Genomic DNA, 6,839 nt, shown 5'->3' on the forward strand with positions numbered 1-6,839 from the left:
CTCACAAACTGACTTTTACTTCCTTGTGATAAATACCAAGGTGTACTATGGCTTGGTGTTGAGGTGGTTATATTCCTAGTTTTCATGAGGAATCTCCACACTGCTGTCCAGAGTAGAAGTTTTTATTTTCAGGCTCACAAGCAATGTATGAGAGTGTCTACTTCTTTCTCCATCTACTAATGGGATTGGTAGAATTCTCCTTCTCAGCTCACTAGAGGGGAGCTTTCCTTTTTCCACTCTGTGCAATTTTACCCTAAAACGTCACCAGGATATTTCTCCTATTGTCATGACACCTGACGGAATCAGGGTCACTCCAGGTGAATTGGACTGGCACTAAATAACTGCACGGACACAGAAAATAATTTTGGGGGGAGGTCAGGATTATTCCTCAGCCTCAGCTCCCACAAGGGAGCCAGAGAAAGGCACAAGAGGCAGGCAAAAGAGAGAAAGCATGCCTGAAACCCACCTATTTATTGGGGAGAAGCCATTCAAAGAATATTCCATTCAAATAAGGCAAGGGGTCAAGTTTAAGAGGGTTGAGATTTGCATTGTCATGTCTTGGTTAGCAGTTTGGCTGACATTTTGGAAATTCACATTCATCTCAAGTGCTGTGTGGGGATCACAGGCAGAGCGAACGAAAAGGCACACAATATATCATAGAGCCCAATCAGGCAGCTATTTCAGACTAGTTTTCCTCATATACTCAAATGTGCATAGCTCACACACATATCCCATGAATGACTCACAACATCCCATGAGTTTATTTACTATTCTAAAAACCAAAAGTTTGGATTTCATTTCATATAAGGCTCCCTACAGTGTTTTCCCACAGCTGCTCTTTTTCACCCAGAAAGCACACACCAGTCAATGTGACTCAAGCCCTGAAAATTGGGAAGTGCTGTATATATTTGGGCTACCATCTTTCTTCATTGGTGTACTTTTTAGTTCTCTCTCAGAGGAACATGTTATTGCTCTACCCAGATTGTGTGTGCTGCTTTGTAACAGTAAGATAGAAACATTTCTTCATCCTACTTTGTCATTTTATTAAACTAGATTTTTTTCTCGGTGAAACATTTACTAAAAGGTTTTTAGATCCTGTGAGACTGTGATGACCAAAATGAGGCAAGTCCAACAGTGTCTCATTTCTTCTCAACATCATATGATTCCAACTCTCTCATCACACCAAGTCACATATTTTAACAATAAAAAATTTCATAAGTCCATTTTTTAAATTGTGTAATGCAACATAATATTACATGTTTCTCAAGACTGTTCTAATTAAGTATTTACTGCATTGTTTGTGGTGGGGGTGTGAGATATGGTTGGTTACACAATTAGAGTGCATACATTTCTGTTATTGTATTGTCAGGGAATGGCATCTCTATGACATCCATCCTGCTTTTACCAAATCATGAGCCATAGGAAGATAAAGAGTTCAGCTTCATCTGGAGCACAAATGCTAGGTTCTCCTGTGGAAAGTGTGACTGTTCAAATCTGTACTTGTCTATGTTTTAATTAGCTGCTTTCAAGATCATAATTTGGGTGATGCCTGAAAGAGTGATGATGAAGTCTTCATGCAGTGATTCATTTTGCAAATATTCTCTGAGAGTGGTCTATACATGTGCATTTCTCACTCATACAGAGAGAAACATCATACAGCAAAAGAGAAAGCAGACGGACATGCCCATGGTAAGAACTACATACTCTATTCAGTTCTTTGAAGAGAATATTGATTTCTAACATGAGCACTTGTATATTCTAATACTTGGAAAAATGAACCTAGTAAATATGTAGTAATGAAAAAGCAAGAAAGATAATGAGTTATCTTCTTTTAGACCAAACGTCCAGCCGCAGGTTATAGTAGGAGTGTCCCTATTAGTTTCTTTACAAGACATGCATACATGACAGGAGACTTGGCAATTGTGAAGTGGAGAGGAGAAGGGAGAAAATAAACATCATGAAAGGCAGAGATAGTGAGTACAGTAAGTAAATGAAGAAAAAAGAAGATGTGGAAGTAGAGAAATTTCATTCATTTATCAGAAGAAAAAAAAAAGCATCCTATTCGAAATGTGGAAAGAAATGGGAGTTTCCAGTTATACACATGACTCAAGGTGTGAATATATTTTCTCACCACTCATTCCTGTCTTAGTTGTCATTAGAAAGGAATTGACAAGTGAAGAATTAATCATGCAGAAAGTTTTTTAACTGAAATGTTCATGAATCCATGTGTCCAGTCATACATTTATATAAAAAATCATAATTAAAACAAATTTAGAAAGTTTAAAAATAAGTAAAATTGTAGACGTTCTTGCTTCTACCTGGGATGATGCACAGAGGGCAGACACAGCAGGATGGAAAGTGGAAAAGTGTGCAAATGATTATGGACTGATACCTAAATCCATAGGTTTCTAAACTGTACTTTGGGCAATTTGGAGAGGAGAAGGGGAATAATCTTTGAGAAAATGCATACATGTCAGGAGAGTTGGAAATTGTGAAGTGGAGAAGAGAAGGGAGAAAATAAGCATTATGAAAGGCAGAGAGAGTAAGTACAGTAAGTAAATGAATACAGCAAGTATATGAATAAGAAAGAACTTCTCATCCTCCAGGTTTGGGAACATCATCGGGTAGAAATCTATCTCTATTATTGGAAGGCACTTGAAGGCAGGGAAATGAGAAGCAGACCAAGTTCAGACTCAAACTATCAAACTCTAATAGATTATCTGTTGGGAACCCTATTGAAAATGCACATTCTGATGTATTCTGCTGTCTGTCCTATTTTCTATTATCCCCCCTCCCCTCCCCTCCCCTCCCCTTTTCTCTCTCTACCCCTTCTACTGTAAATCATTTCTTCTATTTGTATTATCTTGTCTTACGCCTCCTTTCCTCTTATATGTCATTTTGTATAACCCTGGGGATCACCTTCCATTTCCATGCGATTCCCCTTCATCAGACACTAGAAAGGCAATATGTCAATCAATGGAAGGGTAACTGATGTGATTCAGCAATCTGTATACGGGGTAAAATTGGGAGTTCATAACAAACTTGAACCAAACCGTGTAATATGATGTATTAAGAACTATGTAATATTTTTAAAGACCAATAATAAAAAAATAAAAAAATATATAATAAAAAAAAAGAAAATGCACATTCTAACCTCGATGGTCTGTGCATCCATGTTTCCTTATGGCCGAAGGTGATTCCAATCATCACTATCTGCAGGCTACCATGTAAAGAGGTCAGGAAAGGATTTTCCTGTAGCAAAACTAAGTGCAGAGCCACTGGAACATCAAGTATGGTCAAGTGATTGTGTACAATTTGTTTTTATTCTGCTCGTGTCTGTTGAACAATGAGAAGGACTCAAAGTACAGAATTTAGTTTTCTTAGGTCTAGTCCCTAAATAGGGAATTAAGAAGGAGTGGGGATAATCTATAGGCAGAATGTCAAATGGAAAGAATCCAGACCAGAGATCAAGATATTGCTTTTGAAAAGTCCCAGGGAAGGAGAAATGTGGAAGGAACAAAAGAAGCTAGCAGGGGAGTTGCTTCAGCGTCCTGGTGCTGCTACGCCGCGGAGCCCTTGCGGTTGTCCAGCCAAGATGCCGGAGGAGACACAGACACAAGACCAGCCCATGGAGGAGGAGGAGGTGGAGACCTTCGCCTTCCAGGCGGAGATTGCCCAGTTGATGTCGCTGACCATCAACACTTTCTACTCGAACAAAGAGATCTTCCTGCAGGAGCTGATTTCCAACTCGTCGGACGCCCTGGACAAAATCAGATATGAAAGCCTGACGGATTCCAGTAAGCTAGACTCTGGGAAGGAGCTGCATATTAACCTCATTCCAAACAAACAAGACCGACGGACCCTCACGATCGTGGATACTGGAATTGGAATGACCAAGGCCGACCTGATCAATAACCTTGGTACTATCGCCAAGTCTGGGACCAAAGCGTTCATGGATGCTTTGCAGGCTGGCGCAGACATGTCCATGATTGGCCAGTTCAGTGTCTGTTTTTATTCTGCGTATTTGGTTGCCGAGAAAGTGACTGTGATCACCAAGCACAATGATAATGAGCAGTATGCCTGGGAGTCCTCGGCAGGGGGCTCCTTCACCGTCAGGACTGATACAGGAGAACCAATGGGTCGTGGGACAAAGGTCATCCTGCATTTGAAAGAAGACCAAACTGAGTACTTGGAGGAAAGGAGAATAAAGGAGATTGTGAAGAAACATTCCCAATTTATTGGCTATCCCATTACTCTTTTTGTGGAGAAGGAACGTGATAAAGAAGTCAGTGATGATGAGGCTGAAGAAAAAGAAGATAAAGAGGAGGAAAAAGAAAAAGAAGAAAAAGAGCCTGACGACAAACCTGAAATTGAAGATGTTGGTTCTGATGAAGAGGAAGAAGAAAAGAAGGATGGTGACAAGAAGAAGAAGAAGAAAATTAAGGAGAAGTACATCGATCATGAAGAACTCAACAAAACAAAGCCCATTTGGACCAGAAATCCTGATGATATCACTAACAAAGAGTACGGAGAGTTTTATAAGAGCTTGACCAATGATTGGGAAGATCACTTGGCAATGAAGCATTTTTCAGTTGAAGGACAGTTGGAATTCAGAGCTCTTCTTTTTGTCCCAAGATGTGCTCCTTTTGACCTCTTTGAAAACAGAAAGAAAAAGAACAACATTAAGTTGTATGTACGCAGAGTTTTCATCATGGATAACTGTAAGGAGCTAATCCCTGAATATCTGAATTTCATTAGAGGAGTGGTGGATTCTGAGGATCTTCCTCTAAACATTTCCCGTGAAATGTTGCAACAGAGCAAAATTTTGAAAGTCATTAGAAAGAATTTGGTCAAAAAATGCTTAGAACTCTTCACTGAACTGGCAGAAGATAAAGAGAACTACAAAAAATTCTATGAGCAGTTCTCTAAAAATATAAAGCTTGGAATACACGAAGACTCTCAAAATCGAAAGAAGCTTTCAGAGCTGTTACGATACTACACCTCTGCTTCTGGGGATGAGATGGTTTCTCTCAAGGACTATTGCACCAGAATGAAGGAAAACCAGAAACACATCTACTACATCACAGCTGAGACCAAGGACCAGGTAGCTAACTCTGCCTTTGTGGAGCGTCTTCGGAAGCATGGTTTGGAAGTGATCTACATGATTGAGCCCATCGATGAGTACTGTGTCCAACACCTGAAGGAATTTGAGGGGAAGACTTTAGTGTCTGTCACCAAAGAGGGCTTGGAGCTTCCAGAAGATGAAGAAGAGAAGAAGAAACAGGAAGAGAAAAACACAAAGTTTGAAAACCTCTGCAAGATCATGAAGGACATCTTGGAGAAAAAGGTTGAAAAGGTGGTTGTGTCAAACTGATTGGTGACCTCTCCATGCTGTATCGTCACAAGCACATATGGCTGGACAGCAAACATGGAAAGAATCATGAAAGCTCAAGCTCTCAGAGATAACTCTACAATGGGCTACATGGCAGCAAAGAAACACCTGGAAATAAATCCTGACCACTCCATTATTGAGACCTTGAGGCAAAAGGCAGAGGCTGACAAGAATGATAAGTCTGTGAAAGATCTGGTCATCTTGCTGTACGAAACTGCTCTCCTGTCTTCTGGCTTCAGTTTGGAAGATCCCCAGACCCATGCTAACAGGATCTACAGGATGATCAAACTTGGTCTAGGAATTGATGAGGATGATCCCACTGCTGACTACACCAGTGCTGCTGTAACAGAAGAGATGCCACCCCTGGAAGGAGATGATGACACATCACGCATGGAAGAAGTAGACTAAGTTTCTGAAGAACCACTCATATGTGTGTCCCCCACTTCACCTTCATTCCTGATACCTTTTCAAGGATTTTTTTGTTCTTTGTTTTTGTTAACATTTATTAAAATGTGTATGGCATGACGATATCTACTTAAAGGGGAGATAAGATTTCTTTAAGTGATATACTGTGATACTTTAGGCACTAAAGCAGAGCTAGTAATGCTTTTTCCAGTTTCACATTGACTTATTTTAACAGGTTGAGCTGTTTGTTCTAAGACATGTAACCTAACTTTGTAGTCTAAAGTGTTCCACTACCAAGTTGTATCCCTTAGTAGACCAGACCAAATCTTTTGTCCCTGAAGTGTTCCAGGATATACCTTGATGTTTAAAAGAAAGATATTTGTTAAAATGGCTTGAGTTTCATCTCATTAGGATCCCCCATAGTTAGTTACCACTGTGCATGTACTAGTCCTCTAGAACCAAGTATGTGAAACAGACAACTGGCTGGGAGGAACTCTATAGGGCTTGTTTTCCAAAGAAAAGTATTTCAAGAAACAAAGCTTAAACCTCCCTTAGTTGTGTTACAAAGCTGTTCAAAAAGTAACAGTAAGGCTTGTGAATGGAAATATGTAGTACCCAAGTCAACATTCTGCTTTAAATAGTAATAAATGCAGATGAGTTAAAAAAAAAGAAGCTAGCAGGGTAATTAATCTTGGAGGAAAGAATGGGGAAACTAAGAGCATGCAATTTAGGGGCTATCAGTATATCTAGCTTCCCCAAAAGATGTGAGAGACTGTAACTCATCCATCATTTGAATCATGAAGAGCTGGTAGGTTGGGGACAAATTGCAGCCATGACCATCTTCTCTATACCTACCAGACATACTGCTTGCTGTGGCTTCAACTTGAGTCATTCTGAGGAGAAAAATTACATTTTCAGAATCATTGGTTGTTTTAAAGACAACTACTTCTTTCTCTTTCTCTCTGTTCTCTCTCCTTCCTCCTGTTCTTTGTTTTGCTTTTTTCTTTCTTCCTTCCTTTCTTTTGTATTTGCTTGAAAATAA

General features: G+C 39.7%; 1 pseudogene; it reads left to right on the forward strand.

Moving 5' to 3' along the window:
- The first annotated feature begins 3,557 nt into the window (after positions 1-3,557).
- LOC144252752 (heat shock protein HSP 90-alpha pseudogene) lies at positions 3,558-5,992 on the forward strand (annotated as a pseudogene).
- The last annotated feature ends 847 nt before the right edge of the window (positions 5,993-6,839 follow it).

Source organism: Urocitellus parryii, unplaced genomic scaffold (assembly GCF_045843805.1).
Source record: "Urocitellus parryii isolate mUroPar1 unplaced genomic scaffold, mUroPar1.hap1 Scaffold_560, whole genome shotgun sequence".
In the NCBI taxonomy this organism is placed as follows: Eukaryota; Metazoa; Chordata; class Mammalia; order Rodentia; family Sciuridae; genus Urocitellus; species Urocitellus parryii.